Here is a 17,473-nt window from a genome sequence, read left to right on the forward strand (position 1 = left end):
CATTGGACAGTGAGTCTTATTGAATCTTGTGTTCTATTTACCTGCATAGAAAATAACATTATTGGGGGTTTTTTTGGTACCAATCTCTAAACACAACTGGGAAATAAACAAAAGCCTTCTGGGATTCGGTTGTATCCACATCATGACCTCTGACTGTCACAGAAACAATAATGAAGGATGCAGAGTTTGGCCAACGTAATGAACTTTTTTCTTCAAGGCAGTCCTGGTGGCTGACAGCTTTGCTGAGATTCGTGCGGCATATCCGAGCTGTCTGAGTGGCAGCCAGAGGGCTTCGTTCGTCTCCGAGGTATATGATGATGGCTCCTCCCTCTCTCTCGCTTCATCTATCAAAGACTTGACACAGGTCGGACAGATTGATCTCTCTTTCACATGAGCCTGGCACCCGCCGAGCTTTGATGAGGCTTGTTTAACAAGCAGCATCCTCACTGCCAATAAAAAGCCCTCCTCCTCCTCCCCTGCAGGCGTCTCACACGAGCACGGCTCGGCGAATATATTAGCCACCAGCTCAGGATTTATAGACCCCCGCGGTGGGACTATATGACAAACCTTTGCCAATTAATTATTCTAAAACAATTTGATATATCTGATTATTAATTCCGGGACACAAGCTCACTTAAAGCAAAGATTGCTTGTAAAGGTTAGCTTTATCATGTTGACATTTCGCTTCAGCCAGTGTTCCACTCTCACTGTCAAACAGTATTCAAAAGTATGGCCAACAGGTTTTACCTGCCGCACACAGCTGAAGAGCACAACGATGACCTTTCTAGCTTTTTTCCTTCCTCGACTTGTTTTTTTGTTTTTTTGTTTTTAACCTCGTCCCTCTTACTCAATTTGAACGATTACAGTGCCTTCACGAACATATTGTTTGCGCACACACATTGTTCCGAGGCTGGTGAGCCATGCATGGAGGCACACGCAAATGAAAGGTCAAGCCCATCAAACTCCATCTCTTCTTCCAAGTGCAGAGACACTAGACTAATTCTGCTCTTTGCGCAAGCAAACAGCAGACACACACACAAAAAAAAAGAACTCCACCTCTAGAGAAGTCCTCCATTCGTTCACCCAGCAGGTAATTGCATAAAAAATGAACAAACAAGATTGATCACTTTTTGTTTCTATTCTGTATGCATGTTTTTTTGTTTAAAGCATGAATTGATTGGTCCGTCCGAATTGACCGTGTCTGCAAAAATTCTATCCCGCTTGCATTCATCGATTCAGCATGTCATCAAACAAAAGAAGCCAATTTTGTTTTACAAAGAAAAATTAATGAATCGCAAATGCAAATGGCTATGTCAAACAATACCTCAAGTGATGCGGGAAAATTTTTTCATCACAAGTCAGACTTAAATTCCAGTTGTAATATACTTGGATGATTCAAAAACAATAAACACAATGGTTTCATTAGGAGGTAAAGGTCTGACAAGGCTTCCCCAAAAATGAACCATTTTGTCAGAACACTAACTTACATTTGGGCTAATGTGTGTACCAGCGTCGACTATACACACGCTCAGTGGTGCTAACCTGCATCTCAGGAGAGCAAGCCGACCTGCTGAGTCATCATGGCTGAATAGCTGATCTTGCCAAACTTTTGACATTGACTAAAGACTTAAAACCGGAAGCCTTGAACCAAACTTATGAGCTTCGCAGATACCGCCTCAGACATGGAACAGCTAGGTCGTAAAAACGCGGCCATTTCGTGCGGTGACAGTATGACCTTGAAAGCAAACATGAGCTTTAAAAGCAGCAAAGCCACATGATATGGCCCCCACTAGCCTCCCCCCCACCTCGCCCACCCCCGTACATTGACTTTCATGATCAACCCCGCTCTGGCATATTGGGAAAGTCACACGGTGTTTAGCAGTGTTACTCACCGCGACAAGCTGCCTCACGGTCATAATTTACAGCCCACACCAAATATTTGCTTCCATGTTGTGCTGCTTGTTATTCCCATATTCCCTTGCACATGAGCAAGCTAAAAGCATTGCCATTACCACATCACACTCTTAAAACGCTGCCTCTGACCCATTAGAGTGGGCTGGTGGGAGTAGGCCTGCAAAATGATGATCACGGAGAATTCTATAAAAAGAAAACGACCGCCGGCATTTGTTAGTCAGAGCGGAGGCGAGATTAAGCAAACGGTGTCCCTCGCAAGCGAACGCGTCAGAATCCCCCCAAAACATGAAACGAGGCTCTTAGCTACGTTTCACCGGGCAACACTGGGGTCAATTAATCTCGGGGCTTTTAATGACCCTCGAAGGTGACTCCCTGGATAAGTGCAATTACACTGGAAATATGGGTGCTCCCAATTAGTCCTCAAGTTTGCCTCCATCTTTGTAGCAGAGGCGGCGTGTGTGTCCCACAGGGTCAGCCTGTTTGTGACTTCATTAGCAGCCTTCTAAAAGTGGAAGATGAAGGCCTGGCCTAGATCACAACTCGGTGCGCGGGGATCATCACTACTTTGGACGAGTTTGTCCTTGCAAGCGGAGAAAGGTGGAAGAGACCGGGCGGAACCTCGGAAACACTTCTCAGATTGAATAGATGAGAAGGAGTTTACTAGCGTTTTGTTATTTTAGGCAAGACCCGCGGGAAGTCACCGAAATGTCTGTAACCGTGCCAAGGACTGATGATTATGGTACTGATGATGATGATCCTTCATCTCTTTCTCTAAAGCATCTTGAGCCCATCTCTAATTGCTCCCCCATCCTTTCTTTCCATGAAATTGTTAATGAGAATTTTGTGCGATGTGGACGTCAGGGGCGCAGTCGCTTTTGTGTGTGCCAGCGCACAGTGCGTGAGTAATGGCTGTGACTAACGTCGCTTGGCAGCCTCTGCTCTCGTCCATCGCTGCCAGCTGTCCCCTGCCACCCCTCTGGGTGCATTTGGGTGCTCTCAGCAGGTCTCGGTAATCACACACACGTGCCGCATGCTTGCGTGCAAACACACACACACACACATTCGGATGGATATACACAACCGTATGTACAAACGCGTATTTGACAATATTCAAATCAAATTCAACACTACATACATGAGACATCTTTACAGCTACACTGGAAAAAATAAAACTATTTATTTAGGCGCTTTGTCAATAATTCATTTAGTGCAACGTGAATTTTTTTTAGTTCATGTAAATATGATAAGGTGAACCAAATCAATTATTTCATCAATTGGTCAATTATTTTTTTAACATTGAATTAACCCAAAAATCTTTCTGAACTTGTCACAAATAAAGCTTTAAGCTTTTTTTGATGTATTTGCCATGCTTCTTATTAGAACCATATCTCACCTCATGTGTATTTAAAAAACACTTTTAAACAACCACACTGCATACAAAGTAGAGCAAAAAATAAAGCATACAAAAAAACGCAGTTAAAACAATGAATTAATAATGAAGACAGTAAAAAAACAAACCATCATGCTGTAATCAATATGGGAAAAAAAACTGGAGCTAACTTCTAGCTTGTGTGGTGCACTGAATGTTTTCTAATTTTTTTTTTTTGGACGCCCACTCGACTGTTCACAAACACGTTATACCTTCCTCATATTATCTATCATGGAGATTGGAACTTCAGGGCATTTGGGAAATAAATGAGATGAGTAAGTCAGTTTGGGGATGTAGCTGGCTGGTTGAAGCTGTAGGAATCTCATTACAGTGGCCTCTGGACCGGCCCTGCGGCTAAGTATATCACTCGGAGTGATTTGAAATTTGTGTCCAATGAAGTAGGACTTGATCTGTGGCCCTCTCCCGGTTCTCTCTGGCGGTTTTGCGTCATAATCTGGAGGAGCCCCAACTCTGATGGATTTGTGGTATCTGTTTAGTTTGCATACAGCTGGGGTCGTTTTACGAACAGAAAATCGTTTTCTGACTTGGGGGGTAGGAACATGAACTGGGTGCATGACCAGTAGCGCTGCAGTTTTACACCAAAATGAGACTCCGGATTACTTCCAAGTCGAGAAAACGGGTAGAGCATCACTCAACTGCATGGCCGTCATGGCTGTAAAGCATTTATCAGAGAAGGGGTCGTTGAGTCGGCTTAACTCTTTTGACGACGTGCGACTTGACATGACACGGGGTGTGATTTTTGATCGTTCATATGTTGGCTTTGAAGGTAAAATATCTCAAGATGTCTCATTCCTAGCAAGAATGGAAAGGCAGCCAGTGGAACAATTTCTCAAGGACGCATCATACATCATTGAATGACGTGCGGGGGCAATGAAAATGTTTATTTCCATTAGTTCGCAGAAAAATCTCGGTGCACTCTGACCACTTACACATACAGCACTTCACATGCGTCAAGAAATGAATTTGCGACGGTATTTTGTAATCTCATTTGACGAGAACGACTAAACATATTCGTGGGAATCGTCCACAGCTCATCATGAGGGATGCAAATTGATTTTCAGCTTGCAGAGAGCTATTCTGTGCAGAAGGGCACTCCAGTGATGAAATCCTCGATCTGCTTTGTCTTCATCAGTCAGCAAGTACAAGTACGCTGCGGTTTGTTGAAAGCAATGACGAAATATCGTTTTTATTCACTGAAACAATGCCGTCTATTGATGTGACAATTGCAGTAGTTTTCAAAGTTACTAGCAATGTGATTCTGCACAATATATCTTGTGTTGAATGTTAATATATTATTGTCCATATGCTGGGACTGACAAAGTACTTCTACAGGCTGCTAAACTGCTGAAATCGATAGTGGTGCAACGGAAGCCAGGGGGAAGTGAATTAATTATCTCAGGGTTGTCAGGTGTAATTGGACAGATGCGTTTCAAATTGGTCATGTCATCATTGCAAGGACACAGGCTGAAAATGCTTTCGTGCTGGTATCATAAAGAAATAAAATCCCCCCCCCACACACACACTTAAAATAAACCCCAAATCGTGATGTCCACTGCAAAGCATAGCTTGTTACTTTGTGACCATATAGACTTCGTTTTCTACATAAATCAATGATATTTCCAAACAATACTGAATTTACCAATGCATGAAGGTTAAATGCATTCATAAAAACTGCTCAAACTCTGAGTTCCAAGACACTGACTCTGAGACACAAGTGCCTACTTGATTAAATGCACAATGGCAACACTCAACACAAACAAATCCTGTGCATCGTTTTACAATTCTTTTGTTCTCTTTGCTTCGCCTTTGAATATCTTAAGCTGTTTGTTTCTTTAGAAATCCGTATATATTTTAAATCAAACATTAGCACAATCCTTCCCAAAGTTGAGTGTCAGGTCCTGATTTAAAAATCCTCAGAGGCTCAATACGACCTTATATTGTAATTTTGACCAACACGAGCCTAGGATGAATAATTCCTGAATACTATACAGAAGTGGATGATACAGAACCGAGAAATCTACTTCCAATCAAATGGTCTGTATCCACACCCACAACGGCGCAAACTATTTATTTGTTAGAAATTTTTGTATGTAATGGCTGTATTTACTGCCGCTCCTCAATAGCCTACCTACTGTCTTGATTCTGGCGGGTAGACTTGTCCATTTGGTGAGTACATTGGCTAGAAGCAAATGTTATGCAGTAAAAAGGTCCAGGCTTTGTACGAGGGATACAAAGTGGCTCAGACTGAGATCAGCAGGATCAGTTTGGACTCCTATCCCAGGGGGGATTGAAGTGGCTGAGAGCGCAACGGCAAAAAAAAGTGAAAGCTTCCCGTTTCCCTCACAACCAATCCTCATTGCAAACCTATAATCTCCGCCAACAAAACGGCCAAGACTCCGAAAAACGGCTGTTGCATCCCGATTCAACGCGAGCCTTACTGTTGTTGCTCAATTCCATACGTGACCCGCAGGCATAAAACTACTCGGCCGTGTTTTGTACAAAGCAGTGACGATGTGAAAATGATTTTTAGATTTTGGATTCAATCACAAGACTTCAATGAAACAAAGCTTAGATGCTGCTACTGAGTGTAATACAAAGAAAACCACATCATGTCTACTATCAAAATAAGACATGAGGCTCTCTGAAAAGGCATTATGTTGCTTTCTTCTTATGACAGAAAACTACAGTCCAGTGAAATGCCACCGTTTTGTGTCCTCCTAATTACAAACAACATCTTAAGACAATACAACATGGAATCTAGTTGGTGGATCACACACAATTTGTAGAAGCGCTCGAGGGTGATTTAAGCATCCGAGGGCTAAGCGCCGCTTGTCATCTGTGCCGCTCGTTGTTGTCTGGAAACGACCCATTTGTTATTTGTTTGGTGCCCTCCGGCCACGGGCTGCTGCTGGTGATAAGAGCGTGATGGAGCCCGGCCCGAGGGGGTATCCTCCCTTCTTCACTTCCCTCATTTTAGTTCCCTACTTAAAGTGGAGACATCCGGATTTGCTGGCTATAAGATCCTTCGTCCAGGATTCACTCTCTCTCGATTTTGTTCTCTCGCTGGCCTTACTTGTGCTGCTCAGGAATCTCTTGGATTGTGATACTCAAAAAATGTGTTGCTGTTAGCACTGATATTACCACGGCAGGTCTTAGGTAAGGGACACTTGTGAGAAAATAATCATTGAGACAGCCTTGGAATGGAACCACAGATGAAACATTCATACAGTCAACAAAAAAAAAACACACGACTTGTATTTTTATGGGACTAAAATACTCAATTGAATTGAAACAGCAATGTCAGTTAGCACAACAAAGCGAGGAATTTGTTTGTTCGAAAATAATTTGCTAAAATGTTTTAATTTGGGGGGACAATACAAAAGATTCATTGAAAAGGCTCTGAAAACTTTTTTTTATTCTCAGAAAATGAAGGAAAACCAATTTCCACGTTGAGCAAAACTTAAAATATTTAGTTGATCTACCCAACTTAAAACGCTACCGACTTGCCTTGAAATTTTGATCACCTCAGCTTTTATTTATTTTGCTTTTTTTTTTTAACAGTGTAAATATCTTCTTAATATTTGCAAATTTTGAAAACTGAAAGGAACCAAAGCCTGCAGGCAGCTCTCAGCTAGTAAGCTGCAACCTTGTAACCATGTGAATGTCACCGAGTTAGTGTCATATTAAGTTTCTAAAATGAGGAGAGCAGACCCCCCCATCCGCCCGGTCTTATTGATCTGTCTTGGATGTGCCCTGCCTCTCGATCATCCAGTGTCAGGTGGGCTCCACAAGCCGCCTGCAATCCCGTACAGGATAAGCCATATGGATAATGGATGCCCTCCTTTGCAAAACCGCAGGTCCTGTCTCGCATCTGCCATTTTCGGTGTCCCCACGATCAAGTGACATTATAAAAGCTAAAGCTTTCACCAAGGGCCTCAGTGGTCCAAAATCCAGACAACATAAAGACTTAATTATCTTTTTTTTTTTGCGGGAACATTTCAAAGTTGGTCGAATCAAGGTCATCAAAAACTAATTGCAAACTAAGCCAGTAGAAAAAATACATACAGTTAGTACCAAACATTGCATTGCTATATTTTTTAATGACTTGAATCACTTTTACAAACTCGATAGTAGGATAACCCTTACTTTTATTTATTTGTATTAATTGCCCAGGGTCCCTGCAAAAATGTTAATTAATTATCATGAGTCATCATCTCGCTTTTGCTCTCTTTGATCATATTCCCGAATTTTACACTTGAACACGCTCATTAGTCGTTTGGCCTACTTAATTCCAAGTGACCTCAACAAACGATGCAGTGGAATTGGAGCTCTTGCGGTACTGAGTGCAGTAATTTCATCTCTTTGTGTGTGTTACCCCAATTCAGCCACAAGGGGCCTTTTAATGGTAAATCTCTCCTCATTGATTTCTACTCTACTTTTGCCTGCTTCTATTATCACTGAAGGGTAAAGAAACCCAAGCCCAAAGCAGACGACAGTCAGAGCTGAACCGATGTTGCGTAACGGTCGTACTCCAAGTGTGAACGTGTTAATTAACTTTGGCTTCATCACTATCAGCCGCTTCACCGTTAATTGCTGATATAAGACAAAATCAAAGCGAATCCTCGAGATGCATACCGAGTATCTTATTTCGACACGAAAAGACGGCAGGATATAAGTTGTTGTCTTCTTCTGCTCTTGCGAGTTCTTTCTGAGAGGGATCAGAGCTGATTGGCCTTGCAGCCTGACCTCCATTAGGGCAATCGTGGGAATACTCATCCCCCCCCCCCCCCCCTTGCTTGTGTCATCCATTCAACTGTTAAATATTCTTGAGGGCTCAGGTTGACCGGATCTCTACTCCGCTGTAAGAAAAATAATTAAGTGTATCGCACGACTTACTCCCAGCGGAACGGCGCCAACTGGATGTGACCCAAGTCGGGCCAATCAGCAGCATTTGTTCAGGAGTCCCAAGACACACGCAGGCACGCACACACTCACATGTCATTGTGCTCTTAGGTACTTGGCATTGATTTTCCAGCCTTTTACCATGTATAACTCTGCTCTTTACCTTCAGTGTTTGATTTGTAAATCAGTCCCAGGACACAACGAACTGCATAAGGGAGGTGAGGAAGGCAAGAAAGTCTCTTAGCACTCAAACAAATCCACAGCGTATATAAGCGTTGAGCGGAAACATCAATACCATAATATACTCCTGTACTCAGTCTCACGATGTGTTATCCATTCGCATGTCACATCTATAAAACAACCGATTCACTTTGTGGTGGAGCAATTCCATCATTGATGCACATTATGGCAACTGTAAAAAAAGTACAAGTAAAAATAGATTGTTGCTTCTGCCTTTAATGTATTCTATCTCTCCTGCACCAATATCATCAGATATATTTTCTTTAAGTAGATTGAGCCTTGCAGAATTTGAGTGGCCCTGCGTGTCATATCTCGAGATAACGTTCTAATCATGCAATGTAAAAAAAAAAAAGAATCATCATCTCATGTTTGTTTATAGTCTTCCTACTCTCACCACACTCTGAAGTAAGAATTAAAATAGCAGATTGATATGAAATAAAATGTTTTTAGGCACATTCCTCGGTTTAATCATATTTGGTTGCATTATTAATCACTTTTGACCAATGGTTACTTTTCAAGAAAAGAGATCACAAAATGTAAACATGATCCAACGTCATCAGGAACAGAGTATTGTTGTTTTTTGTCAGATGGCTTCACTAATAACGTATTAGTGCACATGGCTTACTTTTGAGAAACCTGTGTGATATCGATTCCCACTCAGCCACTGAGGTGTGAATGGAAGTGCTTGACGCTCTACGTGCTCCCTGTGATGGACTGCCGACTAATCCGGGTTAAAGTCTGTCTTTCAGCCACAGTACGCTAAGATATGTTCAGGATAGGTGGTAGGAAATGTAGGAAGACCTTCGTTGGGCCCAGAGTGAAGTGTGGGAATTTCGAAAGGGGCGTTTGCATCGTTGAGGGAGTGAACAGAGCAGATTTGATTTTTGGCCAATCGAAGCCCCTGGTTGTAGAACCCAGGCCATACTGTGGATTTTTATTTGGGCCAATGCTTGGTTAGTCCCATAACAGGTTTTCTTATTGGCCTCAAAAGCTTGGCCTTTTAAACCAAACGTACAATCACTCTTGTGCCTGTCATTATGCACTTGATAGCCTCCTACAAATTTCCCCAGAAGCCTGACATTGATTTATAAGAGACCTCACAACATTTCCCTTCAGCTGAGTCCAATTCTAAGAAAGACCCCCTGGAACCACTGGAGCCAATTAATGTCCACACAGATGTGCAAAGAGGAGAGCTAAGCTTTGCCGCAGGGTCAAGTGGTCTGAATCTAATCTCTCCAACAGAATTACATTTCCATTATGACCATCCCATAGCTAGTGACTGCCTTAGCGGCCTGAAAGATATTACGTAAGCACATGATGCCACTGGCGTGGAATAACTCTACATGACCCCAGCGGAGCAAAACAAGTGCTATGCTCTTACTATTATCATGCACGAAAAGTACCGTCAACAGAAGTAGCTAATAAGATGACCAATAAATCACAAATAGATTGATGTGAGCGTAGACCGTATTCTTTCTTCCCCTCCTTCGAGTTTGCTTTAAATTATTGTGTTTGTGGAGAAAAGTCCGCCGATGCAAACAGAGAAAATCGAGCACCTGAGGCAAAATAGGGACTTTACACTTGAAAGTGTAAAACATTACTTATGCATCGAGTATGTCTTTGAAGAACTCCAGACATGCATATTCCAGAGTCCTTCACCCCAAATAATGCATATATATATAATCAATTATTCATTTGTGACTGTTTATTTGACTTCAAAAAGTATGACGGAACGCCTTGATGTCGGTGGTGAAGAAGCTGTTCGCATGCCCTCCATGAAAGTTTGCACTATGACGCGTCCTTGAACGTCAATTAGATAAGTGATCGCTCGGAAAAACAGACAGCCCTTTAAGATAATCGGTGTTATGAAGAAAGCGCCGCCACCTGTGCATTAGGGCAGCTTAGAATGCATCGCAGTTATTGAATGAGGCAGAGGTGAACGTTGGCTACCAAGACCGTGTGAATATTATTTGCCTCATGGAAAAGATCACAATCCGGCTAAATTTGAGTGGAAAGGAAACAAGGTTCTGATTTATGATCAGCGCCACCTTTGAGAGCAAACCGCATGGCGCTACTTTTCAGCTAACCCTGTAATTACACTTTTTACTACACTCTTCTAGTCTGGACCTTTACTTGCTCTCTTCCAATGTGTGGGTTTAATTTCAGAAGCCGAGTCTGGAGTGTGGGAGTCGGGCCAGCGGCTGTCAGCAATCAATCATTCCTCTGCCTTCGACATTTCTTCTCTTGCTCAGCTCTGCCGAGGTGAATATTTTGCAGCTTGACTTTTTTGTTGTTGTTTTTTTTTTTTTTTGCGACCTCATACCTCGTCCTCATTGGCAAGCTTTCTCGGTTCTGGATTTCACCACTCTGGTTCCGAACCTTTCTCAAGGCCTATTGATAACCTCGGCGCTCGCCCACCCCAGCGCATCCAAGAAAGTTTAGAATCTAAAATAGTAAACTTGATTAGTCTCTCCAATCTGTGTTGCATATTTCCCTGCCAGGACTGACAAAGCTGGAGCGATATGGCAACAAAACGGTCGGTTCGCTAGGGATTCCAAAACGGTTCACATGGAAATGTGGCTTCAAAGACAAACAGAGATGATAATTAGAGGACTTGCATCAAACAAAATGTCAAATTTACCGCTCAGTCAATGTTTCCCTAAAGTATAGTACTCTTCCTTCCTTCCTTCCTTCCTTCCTTTTTGCTATTAGCAGTGTAAAGCTTCATTAGCTATTGTTATACTAGCAGATTAGACACGTGTTTAAACATAAAACATTAAAAACATAACATCCACTCTTTGCTATGAATAACTAAGCAGCTACGGGTACTGAGACACAATTAGATTAAGATTATGGTAATTAGGTATGCAAGACTATGATTATTTTTGCAATACAATGTTCTAACTAAAAGGATACTTCATCCAGACAAAATTCTCTAATATGTCTACTATATGGAATTGAAGAAGGGAAAAGGTTTTAGGAATTCATCAAGCCTAGATTTTGTTGAATATGAAAACACGTCTACTTTAAATTTGATATGAAGCTGATATGGTAAGAATTTTTTCTCTCCCTCCCTCAGCAACAAAAACTGCTACAGAGCTCAGCGATAAAACCTAAATTTGATGACAGTCATTGGACAGATTTAGCGCCGGGAGTGCGAACGTAATTTTAGTAGGTGTCGCGGTGTACTGTGCATGCCTTTTGTTATGTGGAATATGACAAATGGGTAATTATAAATGTTGTCATTGGAAGATTTGATACGCTCATGAAGAATACTAACGTTCTCATCATATTAATTGAAAATTTGTCATAAAGGGAGGTTAAAAAAAAAATTCATTACATACAAGCCATAGATGATGATGGCCCTACGAAAATCAATTCATACTTAATTAAAAAAATAATTAATAATTGTGTCAAAATAAAAATGAATGTGGACGTTTTTGCTTCAGTGTCCAGGTGGACATGTGGACGCACTGATGCAATTGGGCATCAACCGGTGGCAGCACGTCACTAAACTCCTAATCTGTAAACCAAGTCACAGCAGGACTGTCTCATTACAGCTGATCATCCAAATGTTGGAGAAGTCATCACACCCACCCGCATGAAACGTGTCATTAGTATTTCGTCATTTACACGAAAATGAATGTTTACACATGATCCTAAACAAGAGCGCGAGAGAGAGAGAGAGAGAGAGAGAGAGAGAGAGAGAGAGAGAGAGGTACGGAAATTTCTAAAAAAGGAGAGCAACTAAATCCCGAGTGAGTAATCAATTCACAAGTGCATCATAAAGGACACGTCTCTCCGGGGCCTCGCTAAATGTGATTGATGTTGTTTAAAGTAGCAGCAGTATGTTAACGCCGATCTTCAAATGGATCCTAAAGGAGTCGTTCCCCCGCCAAACTCTAAACACATTTATGATCCTTTTGCGGACAGCCCGACATCAACGCTCGCCGAGGTTCCTTACCGATGTCACCAATTATCTTCTCGCTCTTTCCTTCTTATTGTTGTGTTACCTAGCGCCTGCAAGTTTGACACATTGTCAACATTGCCGACATCTGCTTGCAGAGCTTTACAGCAGCGAGGGCAATAATTCAATCTTGTGCGGCAATAACAAGCGGTTTCAAAAATGTCACTCCAGAGACCTTTCCTTGTGATTATCTTCATCATCATTTCAGGAAGAACCAACCGTGGTGACATTTGTTTGGAGGTGGACCAGTGCTGAGGTCAAGACCTTTCGCAACACGTGTTGCTTTTCTATCAATTGCACTTTCCGAACAGGCTATTTCTATTTGAAAGGACAAAGTACAGAGTGGGCGTTGTGTACAGTTTATTCGTGCAGGACAAATAATCGGTGATTTGTCCGTCTTAGAAATGAGTCCGTTTTGTGTGTCTTTGGAAAATAAATTCTCTCTCATTGGTTGTTGTTGCCTTGATATTTTGAGGGTTTATTGTGTACTGAAATATACTGTAAAAGAATGCAATTTGTATTTTTAAACAATCCAATTTGTATTTTTCGGGCTCAAAGTAATTGAAGTTTTTGTGCAGTCGATTGTTTTCTGTTTATACCTAGTATTTATACTTTATATATATATTCACCTTGTTTTTGCTTTTTATTTTATTTGTCTTCATTTGATTGATGGTGTATAGCTTACATGTTTGAAACAAATAGAATTCATTCATTCATTCAAGCTGAAACAACTTTAAAATTTCAAGTCTTGACATTTAGAGCAAGGATGCAATTTGATTCTAACGAGTCGGCAGAATACGTCGGGGGCTGTTTGCTTTGCTATTCTGTTTCATTTTCCCTTGAAAAGCACATTAAGCACTTTCCATTACTGCCCAAATGATTTAACATAAGAAAATCCACGTTACGCTATTAAGAAAATGGATGAATGAATAGGTACATTTCTATTCCCTTAAATAATCAGTGACACGAAGTCAATGGCCCAACACTTGAAAATCGTACACGCGGTGGCTTATTACATTTTAATAACTTAAGCCGTCAAATCATCAGAGGGACATTTTCTTACAAGTGTTTTGGTTGTTTCCTAAATTAGTCATAATCCTCAACTGGCAGAGTGCATTGCAGACGATGATGACACTTTTCTGCTAAGGACTCGAACACACAAATGCACTCACACATCATCATCATCACCATCAGGCATCCCAAATTATGAAACGCACCACATTGCAACTGCCCCAACCAGTAGCGGCAATTATTTATGGTTCTAAGGGTATTATGACGAGGGATCGTTATTAATATGTAACTGTCCTCCACACAACATGCATGCAAGCATTTCTCATTCTTGCAATGTATTATTATTGTGTGCAACAAAGTTGTGTTATTTCCTGTCCAGAAAGCCACATCCTGAGAAAATTGCCGTTTTGGCACCGAGGATCCATTTGCTCGCCTCAATCTACTGTACTCGTGAGGCAGACTGCAAATTAGCGAGAGCTGCTTTATCTAATTAAGAGAGTGTATCATTAGTGGGCAGGCCCTTTGGCTGCGAGCTTTTCATTTATGTGACTGAGAAGAACAGAAGTTGGAGCCAGCGATATTGGACACCAACACAACTGAAGAATGAACTTGAAATGTATTAAAAGGTGCCACAAACAGTTTATTGAGTTAATTTTTCCCGACGTTGCTACAAGAGGCCAGCTCATAACACTCATAACAACATAAAGTTGAGGAAAAGACAACAAAATGTTAGCATTGAATCGAGGACGTTCAGAAATGTTCCCGGTTTACACCAGGCACTTAAACCATGACTGTACACAACCGTTCAAACACTTGAGGTCACTTTCAAATGTCCTTATTTGTCAAATAAAATCTCAGTTTTTACTAATTTTAATTCAAGAATGCACTCTATACATTGTTAATGTGTTAAACAACTATTCTAGCTGAAAAAGTCTGTTTTTTAATGGAACCATCCCTCCAGTGTTCTAATTGTGCTAGAAGGCTAATGGATGATTAAAAAAACCTTGAAAATCCTTGAAAACCCTTGTGCAATTATGATAGTTTTCATGGACAACACTAAATTGTCTGGGTGACCCCAAACCTTTGAACAGCAATGTATATCTAAGCAGGGGTCAAATCGAGGAGAGCTAGGTGAGAATGAGTGGACCAAAATATTTTTTTTGCTTGGTGCCTATGAGGGTGCCTTAAACATAGAAGTACGTCTCCTTTAAGAAGCCACTTTGCTGCTGAGCTGTCGGAAAATAGGTTGCCCATTTTTCTTAGTCAATCCGCATTCATATTTCAAAGTCCATACGGCGGTGCAATAGCATGAACGCGCTCATGGGTACAATTTCTTTCTGCCATCTGCGTCGCAATGCATATTTGCCAAAAAAGAGGAAATGATTAATACAAGCCACGACACATATTCAGTTTTGTGCATCTCGGTATGCCGTCTTGCAGCAAACGGCAGGCTCTCACCTCAGAGACTTCAACTGCTTTCAGGTCCTACAAAGGCTTCTCGACAGTTCTTCCCCCCCCCCCAGTTTTTCCGTGCCAGTAAATGAAATCCCCACTTGATAATATTGAATGTGATGTGAGAGCACGCGATCGAGGGCACTTTAATCTCAAAGATACCCCCGAAGGTTTGGGCCTCGACACTCCTCGTTCAAACGTTCAACTGCCGCGCCAAGATGAGAAGGAGTCGAGCAGAAGCACTCGGTCTTTCCCTCTTGTCCCGCCGTGACTGTCACCGAGTCCCAATTTCACTCAAATCGGTAAATATTTGAGGCAGCGAGAGCAATACATTTGATGGATTAACTGCAACTCGTGAGGCCGATAAAAGAAAACATTTTGATGGCTAAACTGAAAAAGTCTGACAATGACCGATGCGCCTCCAGTGTACTCCCGGAACGATGAACACGAGAGTACAAACAACAAATGCTCTGCTTGGAAAATCTGAGGACATAATGCACTTTTAATATCATTTGTGCAAAAAGAAAAAAGTGATGAGATAAATCAGTGGACTGTGAAATTGTGTCGTCAGACATCATCTAAATGAGACCGATTGAGAAGGCGAATAAGATTTTACAATATGCATTTGCAGATTCGGGTGCAGTGATTTGCGGAACTTTAAGCACATGAAAGAATTTTGAAATTGTAGAGCAAGTTCCATAACGCCTTTCTTTTGTCCTATAATTAATTTTGGCATATAAAGGTAAGCCAAAAGTGGCATTGGCCTTTTAAGCTCATCATTAGCAGATCAGTAAAAAATATAATCTGTAAAGCTTTCATCATGTTTATATTCATATTCTCCCCTTTCATATTGCAGCACAAGTTTCCCAGAGGACACATTTAGAAGTATTGTCTCAATAGGCGCTCTTGTGTTTACACATTACACGCTTTTTCATAACTCCATTTGCACACAAGTAGATAAGGATGCACTGTGGAGCCAAAATAGAAAAACATTCCAGCAAAGACAAAGCACCGCATTAATTAAAATGCGGCATGCATAATTAAAGTGGGCATAACCTCGCTTTAACTGCCGCTATGAGTAAAGCAAATAGTTCAAAAACAAAGCCGGAAGCTTTTTGCCTCGCCGGCAGCCTGTTATCTTGAGCTCAGCCTTCAATTTGGAGTTTTTGGAGCCTTTAAGTGATGTTGCCACTGAAGGAATTGTCTCATGTTTTTTTTTTTTTTACAGCCATCATTCTTTGGACGTAAAATGTTACCCTTGTTGGTGGAAATTAATTTTAGCAGCTCACTCATAAAAATCTAATTTATTTTTATATTTGAGAGACAGTTGCTTTTAATGACCAAAAAACATTTGACTGCACCAACCAATGGTGTTTTATTAGAGATGACAACAAGAAGATACCACCGGATCTTTCATTTTGTTTGGATCCATTTAGGATTATATTTGTATTGATTTGGTCATTGTGTCATTCTTCATTTAATTCCAATGATATAAATCGTGTTATTGCTGTATTGATTGACAGAAATCAAGATATACGTTTTGGAGGTGCTACTAATGGAGAGTTCACAAAAGTGAAGCTATAGAAGACGAACAGTAAAAAAAAAAACTTAAAAACTTGCTAAAATATATGCATAGTGAATATATATCTATTAATTATGTATTCAGGTGACTGTGTGTATGTTTAGAAGTGTCACTTAAAAGCCTGAAATGTGTTTGTAGCACACGGGAACATTTTGGAGGCCACGTTGGTGTTCATTTTCTAAACTCACTTCCTTCTCGTAATTTCCGAGACTGTTTTCACAAGTGTGGCGCCTGTTCGTCCAATGAGCCGTACCGAGCCACTTCATCACCAGACAAGCGGCGGCCGGGAAGAAGGAGAGAAAATTAAGAGCCCATATGATTTTGCACGACGCTCGGCGGGCCGCTGCGTGAAACAGCGCTTTGCGAAATGAAAGACAATGTGAAGCTCTTTTGGAAATAAATGCGAGTGGCATCATGTCACATTGGGGTTGTTGTTCACTCTGCAACTTGCATTGCAGCATCAGAAACAGCAAATCACAGCGGGGATTCTTTTTGAGGCTATTTACCATCAGAATATTAAAAAAAAAAAAAGGGGGGGGGGGGAGGGGGGAGCATATAGCAGTCATCTATCCTTGTGTGGCCACAAGGAATTTAAAGATGACAGCCATGCACACTCCTGCTGTTGTTTGCAGGCATGTTGTTATTGGAAGTTTTTTTTTTTTTTTTAGATTAATGTCCAATACAAAATAATGTTTTGGAAGCTGCCACCATGAGACCCGCTGTTCTTATTTCATATTAGAGCTTACTTTGCACTTCTTGGTGAGTGTGTGCTTATGTGCATTTGCTCGGAAATTGTCAGCACTTTATTTAAGGCTGACTCTGGACATTTAGCTTTTGGACAGCACAACTACGGGAGTCGAGATGCTTTCATAGCGTTACAGAGGCTTGGATTTAAAATTTGCTGATAAGAATCTGGATGGAAAATAATAGCAGTAATAAATGAAGATTCACCTGA

At 41.2% G+C, this 17,473-nt stretch overlaps 1 protein-coding gene and 1 long non-coding RNA gene across 2 annotated transcripts in view; one reads left to right on the forward strand and one right to left on the reverse strand.

Moving 5' to 3' along the window:
- The window catches only part of cdh4 (cadherin 4, type 1, R-cadherin (retinal)), a 141,967-nt gene that overhangs the window by 120,408 nt on the left and 4,086 nt on the right, over nt 1-17,473 (reverse strand). The window lies entirely within an intron of this gene.
- On the forward strand, nt 971-12,966 carry LOC137840758 (uncharacterized). The gene is made up of 3 exons (XR_011087767.1): nt 971-1,090; nt 10,673-10,768; nt 12,682-12,966. It is a non-coding gene; the product is annotated as an uncharacterized lncRNA (long non-coding RNA).

The sequence above is a fragment of the Syngnathus scovelli genome, chromosome 11 (genome assembly GCF_024217435.2).
Source record: "Syngnathus scovelli strain Florida chromosome 11, RoL_Ssco_1.2, whole genome shotgun sequence".
In the NCBI taxonomy this organism is placed as follows: domain Eukaryota; kingdom Metazoa; phylum Chordata; class Actinopteri; order Syngnathiformes; family Syngnathidae; genus Syngnathus; species Syngnathus scovelli.